The sequence below is a fragment of the Musca domestica genome, unplaced genomic scaffold (genome assembly GCF_030504385.1).
Source record: "Musca domestica strain aabys unplaced genomic scaffold, Musca_domestica.polishedcontigs.V.1.1 50, whole genome shotgun sequence".
Classification (NCBI taxonomy): domain Eukaryota; kingdom Metazoa; phylum Arthropoda; class Insecta; order Diptera; family Muscidae; genus Musca; species Musca domestica.
Window position 1 is genome coordinate 4,752,530 of NW_026712347.1, and position 13,247 is coordinate 4,765,776.

The following is a 13,247-nucleotide window of genomic DNA, read 5'->3' on the forward strand; positions in this document are numbered from 1 at the left end:
ATGGGAACCACAGTCTTCGACATAAAATTGTCTATGCAGGTCCAAGTCTTCGTATAGGCACCAATATTCGGTATTTTTTTCGATTCTAGGTACAATATTCACCGAAATTGTTTGAGGTATCGTATTTGAAGTTCCTAATATATACTACAGCATGTGACAGAGATGTGTCTATGTAGGTCCAGGTCTTCGTATAGCCCCGATATAACGGTAACTACATATATTCGGTATTTTGGTGATTGTAGCTACTTCATTCGCCGGATTTTTTTTTTCAAGTTTCGTATTTGAATACTGTAATGTCTTATGACAAAAATTCCTAGCCAGGTCTTCGTATAGATCTCAATATAACGACTTTATTCGATATTTTTAAGATTTTAACGGATTTTTTTTTTTGAAAATTTCCAAATTCGTTGCAAATGGTGGAGGATATTCAAAGTTCAGTCCGGTCGAACTTACTGCTTTTTATACCCTACACCACAAGGTGGTCAGGGTATTATGTCTTTGTGCATTTGTTTGTAACAGGCAAAAGGAAACGAGATAGACCCATAGTTCTTTTTAATGATCTGCATAGAATCACATTCTGAGTCGATTTATGCATGTCCGTCCGTCCGTCTGTCCATGTATTTTTGTGAACAAAGTACAGTTCGCATTTAGTACCCGATACAGAAAGAGAAATTTAGCACAAATCATTTGTTTGGCCCAAGGGCGAACCCTATTGAAATTGGAGATAATCGGTAAAAATTTAGATATAGCTCCCATATATACCTTCGTCCGATTTGCCTTTTATTGTGCACCAAACTTGTAATATCTGCCCGAATAGTATGGAATTTTGCACGTACGATCAGATTGGACCTGAAAATAAGTATGCCAAATTTGATCGAAATCGGTTCAGATATAGCTATAGCTCCCATACATATTGTTCATCCGATTTGTTATTTTTGTCCTCCGCAGCCGTAATATGCACTCTGTAACAACAATATTTGGGGAAATATATCAAATGCAGCTCAGAAATACCTTTGCTAAATTTTATCGAGATCGGTTCAGATTTAGATATAGCTCCCATATATAACTTCGTCCGATTTACCTTATATTGTGCACCAAACGTCGAATATTTGCCCAAATGGGATGAAATTTGGCACTTACGACCGAATTGAATCTAGAAGCTAGTATGCCAAATTTGGTGATGATCGGTTCAGATATAGCTATAGCTCCCATATATATTGTTCATCCGATTTGTTATTTTTGTCCTCCGCAGCCGTAATATGCACTCTGTAACAACAATATTTGGGGAAATATATCAAATGCAGCTCAGAAATACCTTTGCTAAATTTTATCGAGATCGGTTCAGATTTAGATATAGCTCCCATATATAACTTCGTCCGATTTACCTTATATTGTGCACCAAACGTCGAATATTTGCCCAAATGGGATGAAATTTGGCACTTACGACCGAATTGAGTCTAGAAGCTAGTATGCCAAATTTGGTGAATATCGGTTCAGATATAGCTATAGCTCCCATATAAATTGTTCATCCGATTTTTTTTATATTTGTTACCCACAGCCGTGATATGCACTTCGTAACAACGCTATTCAGGGAAATATATGAAATACAGCTCAGAAATATCTTTGCCAAATTTTATCAAGATCGGTTCAGATTTGGATATAGCTCCCATATATATCAAATGGGCAATACAAGTCCGAATTTAAAAGATACAAATGTTTCGGCATATTTAGTCCTTTGAACTTTAAATTACAATTATAATCATAGGGTGTATGATTGAATTCTCCCATAAAAACTTTTAATTGTTATGTGGAGCTCTACTAAATTAGCAAAATGGTGTAGGGTATCATAAAGTCGGCCCCGCCCGACTTTAAGACTTTCTTTACTGGTTTAACTGTTTATTTGTTTTTATATTTATTGCTTTTATTTTCATATTGGAATCATTAACTAATCATTTCTTCCCAATTTTTCAAAAATATTCAAATTGAGGTAATTGTAACGAATTAAAATTTAATGATCTCCTCGAACATATGCTAAATATGATCGGAAATTGGTAACAAAAAATTAGCCAATGCTGAGTAATAATGGACGATAGTCGATTGATTATTGATTGATTTGGTCAGTTGGCAGAGAAACAACCAACAACTGTTGGTGGTGCCCATGATGATCCGAGTATGTATCAAATTTCCCAAAAAACGCATAAATGAAAATGTGCCGGGACACAATGGCATAAAAAATGAATATCCTGCTGTGTGTGGGTTGTTGCATGCTGGACCCAGTCATCCATCGGCCATTCTGGTCATTATGGCAATTTTTTGAAAACGAATTGATATTGCTTGGTTTTACATCACACACACACACACAGTTACCGCTTATAGAGATTTTTTTTGGTAATTGTGTGTGTGTGTGTAATTGTAAGGGTGGTTTAGCATCCCACATCACTAGTTACTGCTCAAAATTTCGTAAGCAATTCCTGTTACATTAAAACACTGGACAATGGTCATCATTAATTCACATCACTATGTGTAGATGTGAACGACCGTTAAAAGGGGTGCAAAAGGATTCGACTGTTATTTTTATGGAGACTATTACAAGGGTTCCTTTTCGATTGCCATTTTTTCAGGGAAATTTCATTAAATTTTTGTGCATTTTTAGGACATTCGTTGCTTATCCTTTGCAATGGGGGGTGGAAAAAAAAGTTTCACTTCAAATGTTATTTGAGCATTTGCAGGGATGCGAATGATAGCTGGGGTGATGTGAAATTCTTAGAAAATAATTGAGGGATTGTGGACATTTTGTGAAGTCCTTTTATTTGTTTTAAAGGACATCTACACTTTATTTAAAATACCTTAATTTGCCTACCTTAATATTTGAAGGAGTTTAGACCCAGATCTGGCTCAAATTGGTTAGAAAATATTTATAAAACCTTCAAAATAACACTGTGCGACAAAATTCAATTTTTTCAATAATTACAAAAAAATTTCGCAGATTTTGAAAGTAGAGGTATGAAGTTAAAAAGGATCAGTCGATTTTGCCGACAGACTTTTGACTTCTGTTATGATTGTTCAAATTGTTGACCCCCTATGGAGTAGGTTCCGCAGGAATGGGCCAATATTGTCCATTTCGTATCGGACCTAAATAAATATGATATAAATATTGCGTGGTGCCAGGTTTCGACTATGTTGGTTACTTCCTTCTCTTTATATGAGATATGTGATCATTTTTAGAGAATCTTAAAATGTGCTTGAGGTACCAGATATATATCGAAGTATTCTGAAGAGAACCGGATGCTTATTTCTGATTTTATGATCGTTTTGGTTATTCAAAACTTTGACCAGTTGTGGGGCAGGTAGCAGGAGGAATGGTCCGATCTTAACCATCTTTATTACAGATCCTGTGTTTATGTAAACATTGAGATGTGCCAAGTCTGAATGGAATCAGATGTCAATTTCGCGTTATATGAGCTTCATGGATGTTCAAAATTTTGACCTTCTGTGGGGGAGGTACCAGAAGGATTCCATCTTAACGCCAGATCTTGTGTTTATAAAAATATTGGAATGTGTGAAATTTTAAGACAATCTGATTTTTACATTACATTTTATTAGAGTTATAATTATTCCAAATTTTTACCCTCTGTGGGGGAGGTACTTGATGGAGCCGACCGATATTATGCGTTTTTGCACCTGACCTTGAACTGACGTAAATATTAGGATTTGTAAAGTTGGATTATTGCTTCTTATTTGAAAATCGGATTATTGCTTCTCTTTCTGTGAAGAAAATATTTTTTTTGAAAATTTCGACCTTTTGTGGGGAAGGTGCCAGAAGGGTTGGACCGATGTATTTCATCTTGGCACCAGACCTTGGGTTAATAAAATTATTGGAATGTGTGTAATTTGAAAACAATCAGACTCTGAAATCACATTTTATAAGAGCTATCATTATTCAAAATTTTGACACTTTGTTGGGGAGGTACTTGATGGAGTGGACCGATATTGCCCTTTTTAGTACCTGATCTACAACTGATGTAAATATTAGGATTTGCAAAGTTGGAGCAAAATCGGATTATACGTCCTCTTTCTGTGCAGTAAATTATTATTATTATTTTTTTTTTTTTTTGAAAAAGTTGACATTTTTTGAGGGAGGTATCAGAAGGAGTGAGCCAATATTGCCCATCTCCGAACTCGATCCAAGTTTGTAATAATATTACGATATATCAAGTTTGGACCAAATCGGATACTCCTTTCGAGAGTAATGGTGCGCACCAGCCAGCCAGACAGACGGACGGGCGGTCAGACATCGCTAGATCCACTTCAAATGTCCAGAAACGGATTTGGTCCAAAGAGACCTAGAGTCTAAAATCTTTATTTCGATGAGGCACGTTGTGCCCGTATCAAATGATATATACCCTCTCTAGTCATATGGCTGAGGGTATAAAAATATTTCACACTACATACCAAAAATGCATGGATTCCAAGGAATCTTAACTCGAATATTTTTAAATATATAAAAATGAGCGGAACTTTTTAACCCTATTTTGCTTACCCCCCGATGTAAACAAGCATGATAGTGTGATTTCTTTATTTTGGCTTTTGTGTCTCGTACCATCGCTCGTTACTGTGATGCTGGTAGAGTAGCCCGACGTCAAGGAAGTGGACGGAAGAAAACAGCAACATCGGCAGAAATGGTTCGAAAAGCAAAAAAGCGACTTGATCAAAACCCGTGTCGCAGTGGCCGAAAATGGATCGTGAGCTGAACATATCGCAATATTTCATTCGGCAAATATTGAACAATTCGCTCGGGGTAAAGCCATTGAAATTCCAAAAAGTGCAAGAACTTACACCGCTACAGAAAAAAAATAGACTCAAAAGAGTGGTGAACTGCCGAATTTGGTTTTCTCCGATGAAAAAACATTGTGTTTACTTGCCAAAGTGGTCAGCTGAAACTGTGCACCTTCCGTTGGACACCAGAACTCTAGCGCCGGCAATGGTGATGGTGTGGGCCGCCACAACAGCCGATGGTCGCTCTCCGCTTGTATTAATCGACCGTGGCATAAGAATAAATGCCGAATATTATCGCGAAAATATTGTGTAGGGTGTATTAAAGCCTCGGGCACGCAAACATTTTGGCTGCAGACCTTGGACATTTCAACAGGACTCAGCACCATCGCACTCAGCACGCGCCATGAGGTTCCCCCATCATTTCCAGCGCACAATGGCCACCAAAATGCGGATCTCCGGATACCAATCCGTTAGACTGTTGTGTATGGAGTATTTTGGAAAGCAAGATTGGCACGAAAAAATACCAAGGTGTCGATCACCTCAAGCAAGTCCTTCGATGGGAATGGGCCAAAATACCGCAGAGCAACATTCGGGCAGCGTGTGACGATTTCATTGGCCGTTTGAAGGCCATAATTCGTGCCAAAGGTAATCAATTCTAACAAATCTAAACTCATTCTAAAATTTGATGCTATTTCCGACATTTTTTGCTTTCATTCAATAAATTTATAAAAAAATGTAAAAATTATGGCGTTTCACCGTGTATTCCACACTACATACCAAAAATGCAAGGATTCCAAAGAATCTTAACTCGAATAATTTTAAAAATAAGCGGAACTTTTTCGCCCTGTTTACCTCCCGATGTAAAATTTCAAAACGCCGATACACATGTTTTATGTTTTTAACTCTACTTTTATTATCTGAGGGACTGAGAAAAAACGGACCAGTAGTGTGATTTTGAAGCCTGACCTATGCCAAGTATATATATCATCGCTTACCAAGTGTGGATTATATCGGGCACTTTCTTGAGGTTTTGTGGGACAAGTACCAGAGAGATCGAAATATTTCATTTTCACACTAGTTCTATTTTTGTCAATAATATTGTAAATTTTGTTCCTTTGGACCGATATTACCCATCTTCGAATTCGATTTAAGTTCGTTGTTTAACCGTATTCTCTTGGTTACAGATGATTCTCTTCCAACAACATCCCTTCTGTGGAAGCAATAATCATTCACATTTAAAAATCCTTTTACCCCACAATTTCGTAATCATATGCAAAATGGGACATTACGAAACATTTTACCGCACATGGGTTAAATGACAGCAATTATAACACATTGCGACATTCCCGAAACGGCTTAAAAAAGGGATAAAACCCTACTTGAGTTGAAATTTATTGCCTCCATAAGGAAACAATTTTTTATTCCATGTAACGAAACGCAACCCTAACAAGTGGATAAATTCCAAAACCACTTTGGGCTACTAAAATAGACAAGCGAAAATAATTCCAATGGCCAGACTTTAAACTCACCGATCAATGGTTGAGATTTGAGTTTTTGACTTCTCGTAACACATTCTCGAGTTGGTGGCGATGGTGGTCAGACTGGGACATATGGTTAAATCATTAATTGTTTGTGTTTTGTGTTCAAAGGCTTGAACTGCTGCTGCTGGTAGGTAGGGTAGCATTTGTTACGCTCATAAGCGATGACGTCTGGAGGCTGGCATGGTTTTCCCTCTCCACACAGAGAGAGAAAGAGAGAGAGAGAGAGAGAGAGATACAAAGATCGTCCAATGATTCTATTGAAATAAGAAATTCCACTTCTGTGTGGCTGCATCTCCTCATCAAAGATCTGAAAAAAAGTGTAAGATTTTACGCCCAGACATTTGAAATGCAAGAGATAAACAGTGGTATAGGAATCCTTTTTTCCTTGCAGCATGCCAATAGAAGAGAGTTGGTGCAGAGAGGAGTTAAATTCGGTCGTTCTGCCTGCATGATGCAATAATGCATTTCGAATGCTTCATAAATTTCACAATAAAAATCCCACGATGCCGGTCGAAAGGATTTATTTCGAATACAAAGATTGACCACGCGTTTGGTCCGAAAAGCAGCAGGACACCAACAGATGTTGGTAAAATGAGAGAATGCTACCTCCTTCGTACTAATGAGGGCCATGATTGAAATTCAAAACATTGATCAAACTGCAAAAAAACAAAAGAAAAACTCGAAATAACTAAAATATAGAATTAATGGAAACATTTAACTTGGAGGTGATATTCATCGGCGCATATTTCTAGCAGAGAATAACATTTTTTCCCGTGGACAAAAAAAAACTCGGGTTTTTCAGAAAATTTTATTCAAATTCGTAATAAATAAGAAAACCATTAAAAAAGCTGTAAGTTCGGCGGGGCTGAACTTTGAATACCCTCCACCATTTGGAACGAATTTGGCAATTCTCAAAAACAATAAAATACGTTAAAAATTCTGTTAAAATCATAAAAATACCGAATTTAGCCGTATATTAGGGTCTATATGACGACTTGGACTTGCATAGGCAACTTCTGTCACAAGCTATTACAATATTCAAATGCGAAACTTGAAAAAAAATCTGTTTATATTGTAGCTAAAATCATCCAAAATACCGAATATCGGGAGGTACCGTTATCTGGGGGCTATACGACCTGCACGTAGGCTGTAGTATCTATTACGAACTTCAAATATCAAATTTTAAACAATTCTAGTGAAAAATGTCCCTAAAATCATTAAAATACCGAATATCGGGAGATATCCTTATATGGGGGCTTAACGAAGAGGTGGACATGCACAGACAATTTTCTGTCTCAGGCTGTAGTATCCATTACGAACTTTTAATACCAAATTTGAAACTATTCCGGTGAATAATGTCGCTAAAATCATCAAAATACCGAATATCGGGAGGTACCGTTATATGGGGGCTATACCAAAACGTGGACCTACATGGCGCATTTTCAATACCAAGTCCTGCAGACATAACATATATTTGAGACATAACATACAGACGAACTTGCGGACATCGCTAAATCGACATAGAATTTTATGCTGATCAAGAATATATATACTTTGTGGGGTCTAAAATTTGTATTTCGAGGTGTTACAAATGGAATGACAAACTTAATATACCCTCCATACTATGGTGGAGGGTATAAAAACCTAATTTAATTGAAAGATATATTTTCTTCAGCTTTTCGAATTGTTGAAAGTTTTCAAAGTATTTTATAGTATTGAAAAACTTTCAGGGTAGGGAGACCATTGATTGGTTTCAAAGATCAACTTATTTGAAATCCCTTAGTCGAAAGAATTGGGAAATTTTAAAAATGGAGAGAACCGAAGTAGTCTATATTCATATCTCAATTCGTACTAATATTTAAACTAATGTTAAGGGAGTTTTTAACCATATTGGGGAAAATGGACCAAAAAGGCCCCGTGACCCATTTTTAAATTAAAATGTTTGATCAAAATATTGTTGTCAATAATTTTGCTGAAGACACACATACGTCGAATGTAAGGATTCTAAGGAAAATGTGGTAGGGAGGGAAATTTTTCTCCTCTAGAGAAGTAAAATAAATCCACCATACATACTCATCGAAATAATAATAATTTTAAACCTATCAAATTATTCTTGATCAGCATAAAATTGTAAGACGATTTTGCCCTGTCCGTCCGTCCGTCTGTTCATATCATGCTAGAGTCAAAACGAATACATATAGGAAGCTAAAATTTTGCACAGATCAGTCTTTTGTCTGGCAGGCAGGTCAAGTTTGAAGATGGGTCCACGATATCGTATAGCGCCCATATAACGGTACCCACGATATTCGGTATTTTAATGATTGTAGCCAAATATTTCCATGGAATTGTGTGAAAATCTACAAAAGGATTTCCTTCTGAGTATGTTACCTCCTGGAAGAATATTGTCTATATCGGTCCACGATATCGTAAATCCCCCATATAACGGTATCTCCATATATTCGGTATTTTGATGATTATAGCTAAAATTGTCAATGGAATTGTCTAAAAATCCCTACTAGAACTTCGTTATAAGCACTTTATCCTCTGGAAGAGAAGAAGAGAAGAGCCCACATACAACAGTACCCTTCTATATTTGATATTTTGAAGATATTAGGAACATTATTCACCGGAATGGTTTCAAATTTCGTATTTAGAGTTCGTAATGGAAACTACAGTCAATGGCAGAAAATTGTCTATGCAGGTCCAGGTCTTGGTATAGGTCCCAAATATCTGTACCTCCCTGTATTCGGTATTTTGATGATTTTAGGTACAACATTCCCAGAAATTGTTTGAAATTTCGTATTTGAAGTTCCTAATAGGTATCACTGTCTGTGGCAGGAAATTGCCCATGCAGGTCCAGGTCTTCGTAAAGCCCTCATATATCGGTACCTATTAGCGGTATTTTGATGAATGTAGCTACTTTATTCACCGGATTTTTTTCAAGTTTCGTATTTGAATGTTGTAACGGCCAATGACAAAAGTTGCTTATGCAGGTCCACTTCTTCTTATGGTCCCCAATATAATGGCTATTTTCGGTATTTTTAAGATTTTAACAGAATTTTTAACGGATTTTATTTTTTTTTAAGTAAAATGCATTCCACATAGAGGGTGTTCAAAGTTTGGCCCGGACGAACTTATTGATTTTTTACTTGTTACAATATATATTATTCATTTGACAATATATCGGTACCTATATGCGGTATTTTGATAATTGTAGCTACTTCATTCACCGATTTTTTCAAGTTTCGTATTTGAATATTTAAAAGGCCTATGACAAAAGTTGCTTCTGCAGGTTCACGTCTTCGTATATACCCCAATATAATGTCTATATTCGGTATTTTTAAGATTTTAACATAATTTTTACGTATTTTATTTTTTTTTTTTTTGAAAATTTCCAAATTTGTTCCAAATGGTGAAGGGTATTCAGAGTTCGACACGACCGAACCTACTGCTTTTTTACTTGTTACAAAATTATTTATTTGACAACATCACATTGTCAGGGCGTATATTTATGAATTCATTAATATCAGAGATGGGAACCTTACAGAAAATGCAAAGATGGGGTTGCTAATTTGAAATGACTTTACCTCCTTAATTTTACAGTGAATCATATGGGGACTATAGAAAAACTTGGACTTATATTACTTGGACTAATTTACAACAAAATTTGGGTTGAAGCTGTGCCTAAAACACCCAAAAAACCTTAAATCAGTCGGAACAGTTATATGGGGCCTATATCAAAACGTGGATCCAAAAATCCAGAATTAACACACATTTGAGTAAAATTTTGTAAACTTACTTCGTTTCCTTCGAAAGCTAGATTTATTTTCGCAGATGGGTAGACAGACGGGCGGAAATCACTAAATCGACATAGAATTTTATGGCGATCTGGAGCATGTTAAACTTGTTTGGTCTAAAATTTATGTGTCGATGTGTTACAAAGAGAATTACAAACTTACTCCCTACTAAGGTGGAGGATATAAAAAATGACATCGTCCCTGCCTCCTGTGAGGATTGAACTCACGACCCCTGGTTTACAAGACCAGTGCTCTGCCACTGAGCTAAAGAGGCTCTGATGCAACGATTTAACAAAGATATTGAAAAGGCGTCTAGGTTACAACCTTATCTTTATATAATATTTGAGTATATTTGCAACAAATCATCATTGATTGTTGTCTTTCCCCCATCTGTTATCATATTGATAATTCTGAAAAAATGTTCTACAGTATTTTTTTTTATAAAATTTATCTATCATCATTTGGTAACATTTTTTCCTCGCTGAGAAATATGGACCATACGTGTGGAGCAGTGAATAAAAATCCGTTCTACAAGAACTCTTCAATATAGCTTCACTTTTCGATACGAACCTCATATAACGGATCACACCGATTTTTGGTGTCTCCAAAGTCTTCCCCACATTTCCCCCACGATGTTGGTATAATTTGATGTTAAAATCTTAGTTAGTAAACCACTTCCTCATAAAAAATCCAATGTTGTTCCTAAAGTAAACACTGGAGCATTTTGAAGATTTTTGCCACATTTTCCGACCGAATGGGCAGTAATTTTTAATTCCGTAGTTTGGTAAAATACATTCAGTTGAAATATTTAATATTGGGAGCAATTTTGGCATGACGCCAGGTTTTAGGTAAGATTATGTGCTTTGGCCACCCCTTCTGTGCTTTGGCCACCCCTTCTAGGCTTAACGCTCCACTATAAGCCCACATATAAAGTGATTTTTAGAGAGCACAAACCTACCCCACAGAAAATTTTCAATATTGGTCCAATATTCGCTAAAGCCCCTGCTTAGCAGTAATTTCTTATCACCAACGTAACTAAAGACATCGTGGAGGATCTTAAACCTTTTCCTTCTACTCTTCCTTATCTCAACGGCGACTGTTGTCATTGTACGAAAAAAGGACAACGTCCCTGCCTCCTGTGACGATTGAACTCACGACCCCTGGTTTACAAGACCAGTGCTCTGCCACTGAGCTAAAGAGGCTCTGATGGAACAAATTATCAAAGATATTGGTAAGTAGTCTAGGTTACAACCTTATCATGATCTTAAAATAGTATTTTAAGATAATTATTAGAACTCATCATTGATTTTTGTCTCCCCCCTATCTGTTATCATATTGAAAATTCTGAGACAATGTTCGATAGTATTTCTTTTATCATTTTTATCAAACATCATTTGATAGGAATTTTTTTTTCTGATAAAAATGGACCCTGTGTAACCATCTGCTGCTTGGATTTTTATACCCTCCACCATAGTATGGAGGGTATATTAAGTTTGTCATTCCGTTTGTAACACCTCGAAATATACATTTTAGACCCCCCAAAATATATATATTCTTGATCAGCATAAAATTCTATGTCGATATAGCAATGTCCGTCCTTCTGTCCGTCTGTGAAAATCAGTCTAGCTTCCGAACGGCATGAAGTAGGATGATAAAATTTTACTCAAATGTGTATTAAGTCTGCAGGATTTTTGGTATTGAAAATGGGCCATGTAGGTTCACGTCTTCGTATAGCCCCCATATAACGGAACCTCCTAATATTCGGTATTTTGATGATTTTCGAGACATTAGCTACCGGAACTATTTCAAATTTAGTATTTGAAGTTCATAATAAATTCTACAGACTATGGCAGAAAATTATCTGTGCAGGTCCACGTCTTCGTATAGCCCCCATATAACGGTACCCCCGATATTCGGTATTGTTTCAAATATTGTTTCAAATTTCGCATTTGAAGTTCGTAATGGATACTACAGCCTATGACGGAAAATTGTCTGTGCGGGTCCACGTCTTCGTTAGCACCCATATAACGAAACACCCGATATTCGGTATTTTGATGATTTTAGCGACAATATTTACCGGAATTATTTCACATTTTACAAAAAAAATTGTCTGTGCAGGTCCACGTTTAATAACCCCCATGATACCTCCCTATATTCGGTATTTTGATGTCTTTAGCTACATTATAAACAGATTCTTTTTTCAAGTTTCGCATTTGAATATTGTAATAGCTTGTGGCAAAAGTTGCCTATGTAGGTCCACGTCGTCGTATAGACCCCAATATACGCCTGCATTCGGTATTTTTAAGATTTTAACAGAATTTTTAACGGATGAAAATTGCCAAATGTGTACCAAATGGTGGAGGGTCTGACAAGGTCGGCCCGGCCGAACTTACAGCTTTTTTACTTGTTTCTAATAGACATTGTGGTTAATGGGCCTCATATAAAATGGACAATATGTAACAACCTGTTGTTTGGATTTTGGTGGTGGAAAATCGGAGTTTATGGGCCTCTTTAGCTCAGTGGTAGAGCACTGGTCTCGTAAACCAGGGGTCGTGAGTTCAAACCTCACAGGAGGCAATTTGTATTTTCATTTCATTCATTTTTTTCAAACATAAAAGGGGCAAGGCTTCATCGCGATCAAGGGCAGAGTCTGTATCTATAAGCCGTAGTTGAAAATTGGATAGTGTATTAAATTTAGATATTGAAAATAACAATAATTTTTTACTGCTATTATAGGAACCTACCAATACCTCAACCAGGACACTGGGTAACAAAATAATGACATTGATTTTCCACCTAATCCCCCCATTAGATGTAATATTTCAAAGAATTTGCAGGCCCTCTTGATGTAAAATGGCTTAGGTTTTAGATAGATTCTGGCCTTCGAACTTCTAGAGAGGGTATATTTTGGAAGCTTGTCCCCGGAGTCTTAATGTTAAGCAACATTTTTTTCGTTTACAGCATTCTTTGAGTCTGTATTTCCGTATAAACTTCCAGAAACCCTGTGTCGAGGAACTGAAAAAGTAGTTTATTCTGCCTCCTGTGAGGATTGAACTCACGACCCCTGGTTTACAAGACCAGTGCTCTGCCACTGAGCTAAAGAGGCCCATATAAATTGTGTTTATTTGAAGTG

The 13,247-nt window shown here is 36.6% G+C and overlaps 4 non-coding genes across 4 annotated transcripts; 1 reads left to right on the plus strand and 3 right to left on the minus strand.

Moving 5' to 3' along the window:
- Positions 1 to 10,316: 10,316 nt before the first annotated feature.
- Positions 10,317 to 10,388, minus strand: TRNAT-UGU (transfer RNA threonine (anticodon UGU)). Its single transcript has one exon. It is a non-coding gene; the product is annotated as a tRNA-Thr (tRNA).
- Positions 10,389 to 11,244: 856 nt separating this feature from the next.
- On the minus strand, positions 11,245 to 11,316 carry TRNAT-UGU (transfer RNA threonine (anticodon UGU)). Its single transcript has one exon. It is a non-coding gene; the product is annotated as a tRNA-Thr (tRNA).
- A 1,303-nt stretch (positions 11,317 to 12,619) lies between these two features.
- TRNAT-CGU (transfer RNA threonine (anticodon CGU)) lies at positions 12,620 to 12,691 on the plus strand. The gene has a single exon. It is a non-coding gene; the product is annotated as a tRNA-Thr (tRNA).
- A 457-nt stretch (positions 12,692 to 13,148) lies between these two features.
- TRNAT-UGU (transfer RNA threonine (anticodon UGU)) lies at positions 13,149 to 13,220 on the minus strand. The gene has a single exon. It is a non-coding gene; the product is annotated as a tRNA-Thr (tRNA).
- Between the last annotated feature and the right edge of the window lie 27 nt (positions 13,221 to 13,247).